The sequence below is a fragment of the Dipodomys merriami genome, unplaced genomic scaffold (assembly GCF_024711535.1).
Source record: "Dipodomys merriami isolate MVZ:Mamm:240054 unplaced genomic scaffold, mDipMer1.0.p SCAF_64, whole genome shotgun sequence".
NCBI classification, from domain to species: Eukaryota; Metazoa; Chordata; class Mammalia; order Rodentia; family Heteromyidae; genus Dipodomys; species Dipodomys merriami.
In genome coordinates, this window is record NW_027206224.1 from 7387501 (window position 1) to 7401867 (window position 14367).

Genomic DNA, 14367 nt, shown 5'->3' on the forward strand with positions numbered 1-14367 from the left:
GATGTTTTAGAGGAGTATAATATCATGCATTTAAGAAGACAGCATGATAAAAACAATGAAGAAAATTCCATTTCATCCATCAAACAAAGGCTTGTTGGATCTACCCCATGTGTTTGACTTTTGATCACTAGAATAGAAAAGTTCCCAGTTGAAGTGCCTTTCAAATAAGCTTCATGGACAAGTCAAGTTTGAGATGATCTACTGAGGTTTTACAGTGTAAATGAGAGTAAGATTTATGAAGGTCCTTTCTGAGGATCAAAGTCATGGAAAATGTATTTAATACTACAAAGGACAGGAAAATGTGCTTTGTAAAGCACTTGAAGAGGCCAGATACTGGAAGGTGGTAGTGAACAGAATATGGTGACTCACAGTGGTGGTTTGAAAGAAAGCATTTCTGGCTACCCTGGACCAGGTCATTGGTTATGGTCTGTAGTCTTGCTTAAATGCATATATCCAGTTTATACCACATGAGTTAAGAAACGTGTTTACCATTGGGGTTTGGTCTATAAAATATTTTCTGGTTTTTTTTGGAGGAATTACATATGGTTGTACACTAAGGTCATATACTTCTGTCACAACATGCAAGCAAACAAACCATTTCAATATAGATGTACCTCTAATCTTTAAGGGTTTAAGACACATCTCATTTACCACGTAATCCCAAGCTCTTCTCCAAGTCCTCAGTATTTCAGAAATGAGTCTGAATGTGCAGTTTATACTCAAAGATGTGTATTTTATTATCTTTTAGAAGGTATGCAAAGGGCCTTAATTCAATGCGCAAATCTGTGAGCACAATGCATCATAATGTGGGTCCTGTCTGCCATCACTTACCTTCTGTAGCTATCCCAACCTCACCTCAAGTCTCAGCCCTCAGGAAATAAATGATAGATGTATGCATTTTCAGTTACGTATTGTCCTTTTCATTATTTTGACAGACAGTGTTGATATGTTTCAGAAATATTTTTTCCTATACTGTAGATGAGTTTGACCAAATTTGAATAATCATTTTCACAGGCATACCTCATTCAATGAGATTTTATTCTATGTCAGATCCTATAGTCAGGACATTATACAGATCACTTCTGTATATATATCCAACTGTGTGGTTGGAGAAAATGTATATCGTCTCAATTATATAAAGATATATTGAGAGCATGGAACATGTATAGGACTACTGCCTAGTCTATAGAGAGTTTGAGAAATGAATGCAAAGAGGCTTAGCAAAAAGGCTGAATGTCTCAGTGATATGAAGTCAAGAGGAAAGAAATGGACAAATAGAGGTGTGGGGAAATGTAGTCAAGTAGTCAATATACATATGCAAAACCGGAAGTAGGCGAATTGAATGGATGGCTGAGGTTGTGAGGTGGGGGAGAAGGCTGTAAGGGGAGGCGTTGGTCAAGATGCATTATACTTACACAGGGATGTGTGGAGTTGAAGCCCTTTGTACAACTATGTAAAAGGCTTTGTAAAAATGAGGTAGAACAGAATAGGCCAATGATTATCTATTACTAAAAAGCAACACTGTTATAAATTATGTAGACAATTACACAGGGAAGTGCTGTGCCTCTTTCATATCACCTCCGTTCTTTTATCTGCATCGCATGTTCCAGCTCTAAAGTCTTTCTGTGCAAAGTGGTCATTCACATAGTCACACAGCTCCAGAAGTATAGGTGGAGGAAAGGATGCAGAGGCAGATTGGCATCCTGGACTTAATGCACACCTTTGAATGTTCATGGAAGTTTGTGGGGATTCCTGTGTCCTCAGAGCAAGCAGTGAGGATCAGGTCATCCCTGCAAAGAAGCATTTATCATCCTTCCTCCTAATCTCACACTGAAGAAAACCACACACTATACATGTTTTTCCATAACCACAGGAGTTTTCAGAATCTATATATTTATTTTTTTTAAATTTTTTAAGTAAGTATTTTTTATTGTGAAAATACTGCAGAGGAGGGGTTACATGGGCAAGGTAGTGAGTACGTTCTTATAAGGCATTGTTGTCTCCTCCTTTGTTTTTCCCCTCCCTTCCTTTGCCTCCCACCTCCACAACTACACTCCCGCCCCCCCCCCCGCACCTAAATTGTAAAGTTCGTTTTTCGACATAGCATCTAGTACATCTCATTGTTGCAATGGGTCCACTTGTATCCTTGTCTAAACAATTTGTTTTTGCCCTTCCCCTCCCCAAATAATACCAACATCAAATACAGTGAAAACAGGTGTTATACCCTGGGGGGAGGGACATACAAAGCAACAAAAAAATCACCTTATAAATATGTTAGAAACAATAGCAAGAAAGAAAAAAACCACTTGTGTCCTTATCTTGGGGTTCATTTCACTTAACATCATCTTATCTGAACTTTTCTGCTTGTCTCAGACATATACTAATTACTGCAAATAAGGGAGACCTTGGGACCTTATGTTTCTTTGGCCCTGGTTTACTTCACTTAATATATTTTTTTCCCAGTCTTTCCATTTCCTAACAAATGGGGCAATGTCATTCTTTCTGATGTAGGCATAGAATTCCATTGTGTATATATACCACATTTTCTTGATCCATTCATCTACTGAGGGGCATCTGGGTTGGTTCCATATCTTAGCTATGGTAAGTAATGCTGCAACAAACATAGTTGTGCTCGTAGCTTTAGTATGATCTTGTTTGTGATCATTCGGGAACATGCCCAAAAGTGGGACTGCTGGGTCATAGGGGAGCTCTATGTAAAGTCTTTTAAGGAACCTCCATACTACTTTGCAAAGTGGTTGAACAAGTTTACACCCCTACTAACAATGCAGTAGGGTTCCCTTCTGTCCACATCCCCTCCAGCATCTGTTGTTATTAGAGTTCTTGATTATAGCCATTCTAACTGGGGTGAGGTGGAATTTCAATGTTGTTTTGATTTGCATTTCTTTTTTTTTTTTTAATTGTATTTTATTTTATTTGAGAACATACTGTACAGGGGGGCTACAATTACATGGGCAGGATAATGCATACATTTCTTACCAAGCATTGCAGCCTCCTCCTTTGTTTACACTTCACTTCCCTTCCCCACCTCCCCCCTCTCCCCACCCAATTTTACCCCCCTCCCCCCACCCAATTATACCCCCCTCCCCCCCCCACACCGACATTGTAAAGCTGGTTTTGACATGACATTTTGTACTTCTCATTGTTGCAACAGGTCCACCTGAATCCTTAAACGACTTGTTTGTCCCCATCTCCTCCACATGTTATACTGACATCAAATATAGTGAAAGCGGGGGTTACACTGTGGGGGAGGGACATACAAAGCAACAAAGAAATAATCTTATAAATGCGTTAGAAACACATGCATGAAAGAAACAAAAACATTAAAATACATATTTAAGGGTTCATTTTCCTAACATCACATTATCTGACCTTTTCCGCTTGACTCATACCTATACTAGATATTGCAAATAAGGGAAACCATGGGACCTATGCTTCTTTGGGCCTGGCTTACTTCACTTAATATAATTTTTTCCAAACCTTTCCATTTCCTAACAAATGGGGAAATGTCATTCTTTCTGATGGAGGCATAGAATTCCATTGTGTATATATACCACATTTTCTTGATCCATTCATCTACTGAGGGGCATCTGGGTTGGTTCCATATCTTAGCTATGGTAAATAATGCTGCAATAAACATAGTTGTGCTGGTAGCTTTAGTGTGGTCTTGTTTGTAAACATTTGGGTAAATGCCCAAAAGTGGGATTGCTGGATCATAGGGGAGATCTATGTGAAGTCTTCTGAGGAACCTCCATACTGCTTTCCAAAGTGGTTGAACAAGTTTACATTCCCACCAACAATGAAGTAAGGTTCCTTTCTGTCCACATCCCCTCCAGCATCTGTTGTTGTTAGAGTTCTTGATTTTTGCTGTTCTAACTGGAGTGAGGTGATATCTCAATGTTGTTTTGATTTGCATTTCTTTTATGACTAGGGATGTTGAACATTTCTTCATGTGTCTATTGGCCATCCTTCTTTCTTCTTCAGAGAAGCTTCTCTTTAAGTCTTTCGCCCACTTATTTATTGGGCAGTTGTTTCTTTGAGGATTTGTTTTGGGTGGTTTAATTTTTTGAGTTCCAAGTATATTTTAGATATGAGACCCTTGTCCGTTGTATGGCTAGTAAAGATCTTCTCCCAATCCGTGGGCTTTCTATTGATCTTGCCAGCTATGTCATTTGCCCTGCGGAAGCTCTGCAATCTTATGCAATCCCATTTGTCCAACCTTTCTTTGATTTGTTGTGCTTCCGGGTCTCTATTCAGAAAATTTCGACCTGAGCCAAGGAGACCTAGGGTTTCTCCTATTTCATCCTGTAATGTTTTCAGAGTGTCTGCTTTGAGTTCAAGGTCTTTGATCCATTTGGAGTTGATTCTGGTGCAGGGTGATATATAAGGATCTAGCTTTAGTTTTCTACATGTAGTTAACCAATTTTGCCAGCACCATTTACTGAAGAGGCTGTCTTTCTTCCATTCTATTGTTTTAGCTTCCTTATCGAAGATTAGATGGCTATAGGTCTGTAGGTTCATTTCTGGATTTTCAATTCTATTCCATTGGTCCTGAGGTCTGTTCTTATGCCAATACCAAGCTGTTTTGATTACTATGGCTTTATAGTAGAGTTTGAAATTTGGTATTGATATTCCTCCAGCAGTGTTCTTTCCGTTGAGGAGCGTTTTTGCTATTCGGGGTCTTTTATTGTTCCATATGAATTTTTGGATTGCCTCCTCTATTTCCTTGAAGAATGAGGGTGGAATTTTGATAGGTATCGCGTTGAATTTGTAGATAGCCTTGGGAAGTATTGCCATTTTCACGATGTTAATCTTGCCAATCCAGGAGCATGGGAGGTTTTGCCATTTTTTAAGTTCTGTGTTGATTTCCTTTTTCAAGGTTTTAAAGTTTTCATCATAGAGGTCCTTCACTTCTTTGGTTAAGTTAATTCCTAGGTATTTTATTTTTTGTGGGGCTATTACAAATGGAGTTGCTTTCCTAATTTCAGCCACACTTTTCTCATTGTTGGCATATAGAAAAGCCATTGATTTTGGGGGGTTAATTTTATAACCTGCTACTTTGCCAAAGTTTTGAATCAGCTTGAGTAATTTGGGAGTGGAGTCTATGGGATTCTTTAAATACAAGATCATGTCATCTTGATTTGCATTTCTTTTATTGCTAGAGAGTTTGAGCATTTCTTCATGTGTCTATTGGCCATTCTTATTTGCTCTTCAGAGAAGTTTCTCTTTAAGCCTTTAGCCCACTTATTTATTGGGCAGTTGTTTCTTTGAGGATTTGTTGCTGGGGGATTCAATTTTTTGAGTTCCAAATATATTTTAGATATGAGACCCTTGTCTCCCTTATTTGCAATAACTAATATATGTCTGAGACAAGCAGAAATGGTTAGATAAGTTGAAATTAGGCAAAATGAACCCCAAGATAAGGACTCAAATGGTTTTTCTTTCTTGTTATTGTTTCTAACATATTTATAAGATGATTTCTTTGTTGCTATGTATGTCCCTCCTCAATAGTGTAACTCCTGTTTTCACTGTATTTGATGTTGATATAATTTGGGGAGGGGAAAGGAAAAAACAAATTATTTAAATAGGGATACAGGTTGACCCATTGCAACAATGAGATGTACAAGACTTTATGTCAAAAAACGAACTTTAAAACTTTGGTGGTGGGGAAGAGGAGATGGGAAGGGATGGGAAGGGGAAACAAAGAGGAGGCAACAATGCTTGATAAGAAATCTACTCATTACCTTGCTCATGTAATTGTAACCCCTCTGTATGGTATTTTCACAATAAAAAATAGTAAATATATATATTTTAAAGTAGTTGTTATACAAAGGAGTTGCCATTTAACAATTCAGTTTGAACACAATATATCTTGATCAATATCATCCTTTTCAACAGTGTCTTCCATCCCTCCCCTACCCACTCTTTTCCTCACTCTACTTTTTTTTTGTCAGTCATGGGGCTTGAACTCCTGGGTGCTGTCCCTCAGCTCTTCAGCTCAAGACTAGTGTTCTACAACTTGAGCCACAGTGCCACTTCCGGTGTTCTGGTGGTTAATTGGAGATAAGAGTCTTACAGTCTTTCCTGCCTTTGAACCACAATCCTCAGATCTCAGCCTCAGGAGTAGCTAGGATTATAGGCATGAGTCACGGGTGCCAAGCCTCCTAGCTCTTCTTAATTTTGTAGGATATACATTGAATTCTTCTCTGCATTGTTCCCTTTCCTATTTGTCTACTCCTTCCCTTTGACTTCACCCCACTCCTTTTGAGTACCCACTTATTGGTGTTTTATTTTTCTGAACTTTGATTTTGCCTTGCTGAGGAATTTCACTATTTGAGATTGTCCTTGAGTCTACAGTATTTTAGTAAATACATTTGTCTTTACTCACATACCATCCAACTTACTTGCTTATGAGTTTGTAATCTGAGTCTTATCTTCTACATTTAAGGAAAAACATGAGTTGCTTGTCTCTCTGGACCTGATTTAGTTCACTTAGGGATTTCTATAAGACTCCTTGTTTTCACTGATTTCTCAAAGCTAAATAATCACCTTGTTTTGTTTGTTTTATTTGCTAATCTGACTCACCACTATCTCTAATTTGACTATTTGTTTTATCCCCATTTAACCATTTTCTATGTTTCGATTCCCAGATTTATCAAGGTGATTGTGAATTCATTCAGATCTGACATCCAATAGGGAATCAACTAGCCCTGTCTGGGTCTCTGAATGCATAGAAAGCTAATTTTATTTAAATTATACAAAGATTTCACTTCTTTGCTTATACTAGCTTGTTTAGAGGATCTAAATGGTTGAAATGAGTAGCAAATGATTTCATCATAGCATAGAACATATTTATTTACACCAGCTGTAGTTTAATGGTATCACTCTCCTGTTACATCCTTATCCTGTTACATTGCTGCTATATATATATATATATATATGTATATTTCATAATGAGATCCTTCCTGATTTTCTCCTTGACAGACTTCCTCCATTGACTCTTGAACTTGAACACACTGTAATGTGTCCTCAAACACATGAAACTTCTTCCTAACTCAGATTTTCATGGTTACCTTCCTTGCTTAGAGTTATTATATTTTATGTATAGCAGCCTTTCCTGTCTTCTTCATGGCTATAACACTTGTTAGCTCTAAACAAAAGCTTGCTTTATTTATTATCGTTTTCCACATATAAACTAAATTATACAAGAGAAAGATCCTATCTGTCTTTACACCTCCTGTCTTACATGCAGGATATATTCAATAAAGATACATAAAAGAAGGATGCAAAAGAATAAGCATGAAGAAAAGATGGGAAGATAAATAATAAGATGCTTCTCTCTTAGACCTTTGTTCTCACCATTCCCAGAATGAGCTCTTAACTACATTGCTCTAGTTAGGATAATGGATCAACAAAGACTTAGTCCCAGACTGTTGAGCTATTGGGAAGTGGATGTTGCTTTTTTAGTTAAAATATGTTACAATAAAGATTACAGTTATGTAAATCAAGGAAAGAGTATATTTCTCTTTGAACAGTATCTTTCCTTCCTTGGCTCTCTCCCAGTTTTTCCCTCCCACCCCACCCAGAAGTTGTATAGTTCATTTTCCACATAGCGTTTAGCGAGCAACACTACTGTATGTACTCATCCTTTGTCCATCCCTCTCTGTTGGAGGTAGAACTTGTAAGCATTAGGGTATAGTGAGAGGATTTAGCATACTGGGAACGTGACCTCAAAGGAGATCATGGAACTACATCCTTTCCTCTTTTGTTACACTTTTCAGCCATCGGATCAGCATATTTGTTGTACCATCTGCTCCCACCATGATATTTTGACTTACCTCTGGATAAGAAGCAACAGCATATAGATCTTGGACTAAATCCTCCAAAATTTTGACCTGAGATACTTTCTCCTATTTCTAAGTACGTTGTCTCAGATATCTGTTAAAGTATCAAAAGCTGAATAACATATTTGCAGGTTTTAAACCCCAACCTTCCAGTGTTTTCTGGATGCCTCCTAACTGCTGCTCTGTGGGGGAAGATCCTCTGTACCTCAAAACAGATATTATCACCTTTTGCCACTTTTTTATGACCAACTAAATTTCACCAACACATATATACACACACATACACTTGTACACAATCACACATACACATGTAATCCTACTTCTTAGGCACAATTAGAAACAATTTCTTTCTATGTGATGTGTCCCTCTTTTATAGACCATGCCATTTTTCTTCTGAGCAATGAGAAAGTCTCAAATCATGTGTCAGAAAGCCTTTCCCTACCTCCAAACATGTAACATCATATTTGGACCTGAGAGGCAATCACTAAACCTTTGTAGAAAGTAAATACAATTTACAATGTAATCCCTTCATAGAGGGGCAATATGTTACATGCATATTTTAATGTTTGCAATCACAGCATCATATTTAGTATTCTCTGTTCTGCAATGTTATTGGTTTTCTGATTCAAAGGAAAAGCTTTGGATTTATTGATGGGTATTATACAAATGGTAAATAATCAATTGTGAGTCAAGTTTATCCAAGATTAATTCTAGAGCACTTGTTTATTTTAATACTGCCTACAGTTTCACATAATGTAATGTATGTTATGCTAGTTTCCCAAGGCATTTGAGAACAAACTGCAAAATAACATAATGAACTGTAAAACAACATGCACACTAAGAAGACAAATGAACCACCCTCAATTTGTAAATTGAAATTTCTATATTTGACCCTAAGTTAGATAAAGAAAAAGAGAAAAAGAGTAGATGAATCTCCATCAACCTTTTTGTGGGAAAGAAAGCTCTAAATTTGCAACTCTTTCCAAGATTCCAGAATCTTTCAAATATATTTGTTGTATAATGACAAGATATATTACTGAATATCTACTACAAATAATAATAATAGAAAATATTCCCTAGGGGATCACTTACTATAAGAAGACCACAATACATATGAAAATACCACAACAAAATCCCTTTGTCTTATTAATTCATGCTAATTAAAATACTACAGGTAGGTGTTGTGTTGATATTTTCATGTAGACAATTCTGTTGTTCTCATTTTTAGATGAGACTGTTGAATTTCAGACATGTAAATTGGTCTTGGCAGAGAAAATAGGAATAGAAGAGTAATGCCTTGGGTGAGGAGGGAAGAATCAGGTGTTTCATGAGTATAGTGGTTGAAAAATGGAAGTTCAAAACAGCTATATGAACCTGTGACTCATTTATTTTTATGACAGTCAGTTTGATTGCTCATGTGCCCTCCAGACTTAACCCGTAGTTTGCCTGTGTTGTTGTGAAATGACAAAAATGAAGGAGACACAGGTTGTAACTAAATGGCTGCTTCTAAAATTCCTGAACGTGTTCTGTAATTTGCTAAGACTGATGTTTTATTTATTGTTTTAATCGCAGACAAGTGATTTAAGCAAAGGGTGGGGTCTTTGTATGGATGTGTGGCAGGGGGGATGGATTGATGGGAGATTAAACATGTTCTATGTACATGTATACATATATCAACACATAGAAAAAAATCTATGTCATTCTTGTATACCTAAACACAGGAAATTAGGTGGTAGAATTTTGTGTCAAATATTGGTATGAAATGTATGCAGTTGGACTGTGGCAACTGATAGAACAGGTTCATCAGGTAAGGTTGTTACTATCAACAGTTGCAGCCACACAAGAATGTACTATTTGTCCACACAATAATATTCAGTTGTTCCTGTTCATCAACTGAACTGGGGCACCAGTGGTATTTTCTTTTGACTCATTTATGATCTCAGCAAGCTGTCTGAATTGAATTAAACCAGGGGTGTGTGTTTGTATCTGGCTGTGTGTTCCATTACCATCTTTGAACCAGATGCTAATCAGCCAGCTTAGGAATTTCCTTGAATTTGTGTCCTTAATTCCACAAAGTAAAATAATGAAGTCTTTAAGGTCAGCTTCTAAGAAACACGACCATAAAGTTAGAAGAACAGTAGTATGAAAGCCAGGCAGGGTATTTGTTGCATAAAAAGGAAAAAATTTCAGTTGGTTTTCTGTGAATATTGGTTATCGTGGATAATGCCAATTCTAAAACCTGTCTATTGCACTTGAAAGGATTGTCTGTTTCCAAAAGTTCCATCATTAGAATTGATATATTCATAACCTAAGAAGCGTACTTTCTCACAGGCTACTTCCCTCTGTGTTAATGAGAAGTTTCTTATTGTAGCGAGTAGATGAAGCTTCTTATTCTTCTTGGTGTTAGGTCTTTTGTCTAGTACCTCTTAAATATTTGTGCAAAAGAACAGTAAATTCAATATATGCATATTCTCAAGCAAATAGGATGATGACTTCAAAGCTTCAGATTAAAAAAATAAGACTTGATACTATAAAATTGGAAGTATTTAATTTTTTTGACAGCCTTTGGGTTTAAACTAACTCAAGATCTTGTACTTGCTAGCACATGCCCTACCATTTGCATCATGACCCCTAGATTTCCTATTTCAGTTTGGTATAGTGTCTTACCCTTTTAGCAGGAACTTCTTTGTAACCTTGATCCTCCTACTTTCACTTAGCTGGGATTCTAGGCATGCCCCACAATGCCTGTCTTCATTTAACTTTTGAATACAATCATTGTTTATTTTGTCCATTCCTCATGTTCCTTTAACATTGTGCTCTGCACATAAGGAATATCTGTGCTTTGTGAATAATTTCACAATTACACCAGAAGCATTATTGGGTAACTGCAGAACAAAATTCCAACTTATTTGATGTTATGAATCAAACATCCATTTTTTTTTCTTCTGAGCACAGAGCAAAGTTCAGGGAAATGTTTGAAGAATGAAAAGATAGACATTCTTAAGAAAGGGAGATCAAAAAAGCCAGAGGCTTGTAGTTGAAGGTGACTTATGTAGGAGCAATGAGCTAGAAGAGCCAATATAACCTTCAGATCTCTTCAGCTCAGTCTGTTCTCTATTGAGATATCCATATTAGCAGGTTTTTGGAGAGTGGTAAACAGTGATGTGGACAAATATCATGAGGAATTTTGGACTGATCTTAGAAAGCCACTGGGAAAATTCTCTGCTTCTCAAAGCCACTAGCGAATGTGAACAGAAGTCCCAACTTAGAGCTTTCTATTTCTATATTTTCTCCATCGTACTCAATATGAGTAAATGATAAACTGCATTGTAAACTAAGTTGTTCCTTCTAATGTAATGAGATCATAATATCATGAGATGTTTTACTCTGTTCCTAGTAAAATAACATATTTCTAATTTATTTTATAAGTTCCTATGACTTGCACCAAACAAGTTTATCATGAACTATAACTGGAAAAATTAACAAAAGAAAATCCCTACTTTTGTTGGAGTTGAAAAACACTGAAGTTATTTCCTAGTTTTGGACCATTTGTAAATTGTGGAAGAAGGGACATTGAACATCACCCTCTTTAGAGAGAAAGTGATTTGTTTGATTGATCTAAATTTGTGATCTGCATAATAAATATGCTTTAGGGAGTAATATATAGCAGGATGTTAAATAACAACATTCAAATAACCTAACATTATTACTACAAAACTTTTGGCTGAAAGTTCATGTAAAGTATTGGTAACTAACCAAAAATCCATGAAGTGTGTTTCTGGTTTAGATTGTATCTAGTGTAGTGATGATACTGAATTTCATTTACTGTGGCTACTAAGAAACAGGTTGAGTCACAAATGTGTGAAATCTCAGAGTTGAGATTTAAAAAAAAAAAAAACAACTCACTAGAATCCAAAAGTGCCTACAATATATTTTATGAATATGATATAAAAGGTGATCATTAACCCTTTGAACATATCTTAGCTCTTTAAAGAATCGAGCATACATTGTTGTAGGAATGTAAATGCGTTCAACCACTTTGGAAAGCAGTATGGAGGTTCTTCAAAAGACTCCACACAGAGCTCCCCTATGACCCAACAATCCCACTTTTAGGCATTTACCCAAACCATCACAAACAAGGCCATACTAAAGCTACCAGCACAATTATGTTTATTGTAGCATTATTTACCATAGCTATGATAAGGAACCAACCCAGATGCCCTTCAGTAGGTGAATGGATCAAGATATATATATATATATATATATATATATATATATATATATATACACACACACACACACACGCACACACACACATATACACACACATATGTGTATATATATATATATATATATATATATATATATATATATATATATATAGTGGAATTCTATGCCTCCATCAGAAAGAATGACATTGCCCTCTGGTTAGGAAATGGAAAGACTTGGAAAATTATATTAAGTAAAGTAAGCCAGACCCAATGAAACATAGGTATCATGGTTCCCCTTATCTGCAATAACTAGTATATATCTAGGACAAACAGAATAGGTCAAAAGCTATATATATATATGACAATATAATCAGAGGCTAAGGGAAATGAACCCCAAGATAGGGATATAAGAGATTTTATTTTTCTTGTTGTTCTTTTTAATGTACTTATAATGTACTATGTGATTTTTTTTGTCTCTTTGTATGTTCTTCCCCCATGGTATAACCCCTGTTGTCACTGTACTTGATTCCGGTGTCCTGCATCTTGTATACATATTTTTCTAATTTGGGGAGGCAAGAGAAATAACAAAATGCTGAAATAGTAATACAGGATGACCTATTGTAACAATCAGATGTACAAGGCACGATGTTGAATATGAACTTTACAACTTTGTGCGGGGGTGGGGGGTGTTGCGGAGCTCGGTAGGAAAGGGATGGTAGGGGAAAAACAAAGGATAGGGTAACAATGCTTGATAAGAAATGGACTCATTACCTTGTTCATATAACTGTAACCCCTCTGTACAGTATCTTTACAATAAAAAATATATTAAAAATTCAATGTAAATCCTACAAAATTTAGAAGAGTAAAGGAAGAGATAGGAAGAGGAGGGATGAGTGAGAATGTTGAAAGAGATGACATTGACCAAGACATATTCACCAGCTGTTTGGTTGAATGGCAATTGCTTTGTCCAACTACATGAAGATAATAAAAATATTTTAAAATGGATTTAAAAAGAAATAAAAAAAGAATCGAGCATAAATGGTATCTGAAACCAAATACATGTCAGCTCATTTACTTGGTATTCTAAATATATTAATATCACTCCTATTTTTTTGGTGCCGGACCTGGGGATTGAACTCAAGTCCTGGATGATGTCCCCGAGCTTTCCTCTTCATGGCTAGCACTCTACCACATGAACCACAGCTCCACTTCTGGCTTTTTGATGGCTAATTGAAGCTAAAAGATTCACAGATTTTCCTACCTGGACTAACTTGGAACTGTGTTCCTCACCCATCAAGTGAGCTACTGGAGCCAAACCATTTCTCTTAACATATATATATATATATATATATATATATATATATATATAACTTATATATATAATTTATATACATATAACTTATATATTTATATATCTATAACTTATATATATATTTATATGTATATAAATATATATAGTCTGGAAATGTGGCTTAGTGATAGAGTGCTTACCTGGCATGCATGAAACCCTGGGTTCTATTCCTCAACACCACATAAACAGAAAAGTCCGTAGTGGCACTATGGCTCAAGTGGTAGAGTGATAGCCTTGAGCAGAAGTTCAGGGAAGTACTCAGGCCCCTGAGTTCAAGCCCCAGGACTGACAGTGTGTGTGTATGTGGTATGTGTGTATATGTGTGTGTGTGTGTGTGTGTGTGTGTGTGTGTGTGTGTGTGTGTGTGTGTGTGTGTGTGTGTGTGTGTATAACTAGAGGATAAACAACCGATTTTTTTTTATAACATGAGAGTAATAGGATAAATAACACATAGTTTAATGAGACTTTCAAAAATTGCCACCAAATCCAAACTTCAGAAATATAGTCCATTCAAATAAAAGTTCAACCAACTGTTTGCCTGGGATTGTTATGAAGAACACGTGGCTTTACCACCATCTCGCTTTGGGTCTGAGTTCACTGTTGTATGTAATATCTTGTGGCAACTACTAATTATCGTGAGCTGTCCAATAAATGTGATGGATTGTCCAATTAACTCTTCATCAGCATCCGTTTTTGAAGATGCTACCTATCAAAACGGATGGCAGTTTATGACCTCCATGTTGCATAGGTAGATAATTGCTCCTTGGACAATAATCATTAAGCTTCTTACATCTCATGTAGACATTTTGTTGTACAAATTATGATGCCAGGGAGTTTCCCAGTGCATCTGACTTCACAAATAGGACTCTCTAAGGATTCCTAAGTTCGTGGCGGAGTACACAGATTGTGTGAACAGTGAAGCTGATGATTACAGATTTATCAT

The 14367-nt window shown here is 36.4% G+C and overlaps 1 protein-coding gene across 4 annotated transcripts in view; it reads left to right on the top strand.

The window, feature by feature from the left end:
• LOC138815454 (cadherin-8) overlaps nt 1-14367 on the top strand; it is a 360916-nt gene that overhangs the window by 230283 nt on the left and 116266 nt on the right. The gene's annotated exons all lie outside the window — the stretch shown is intronic.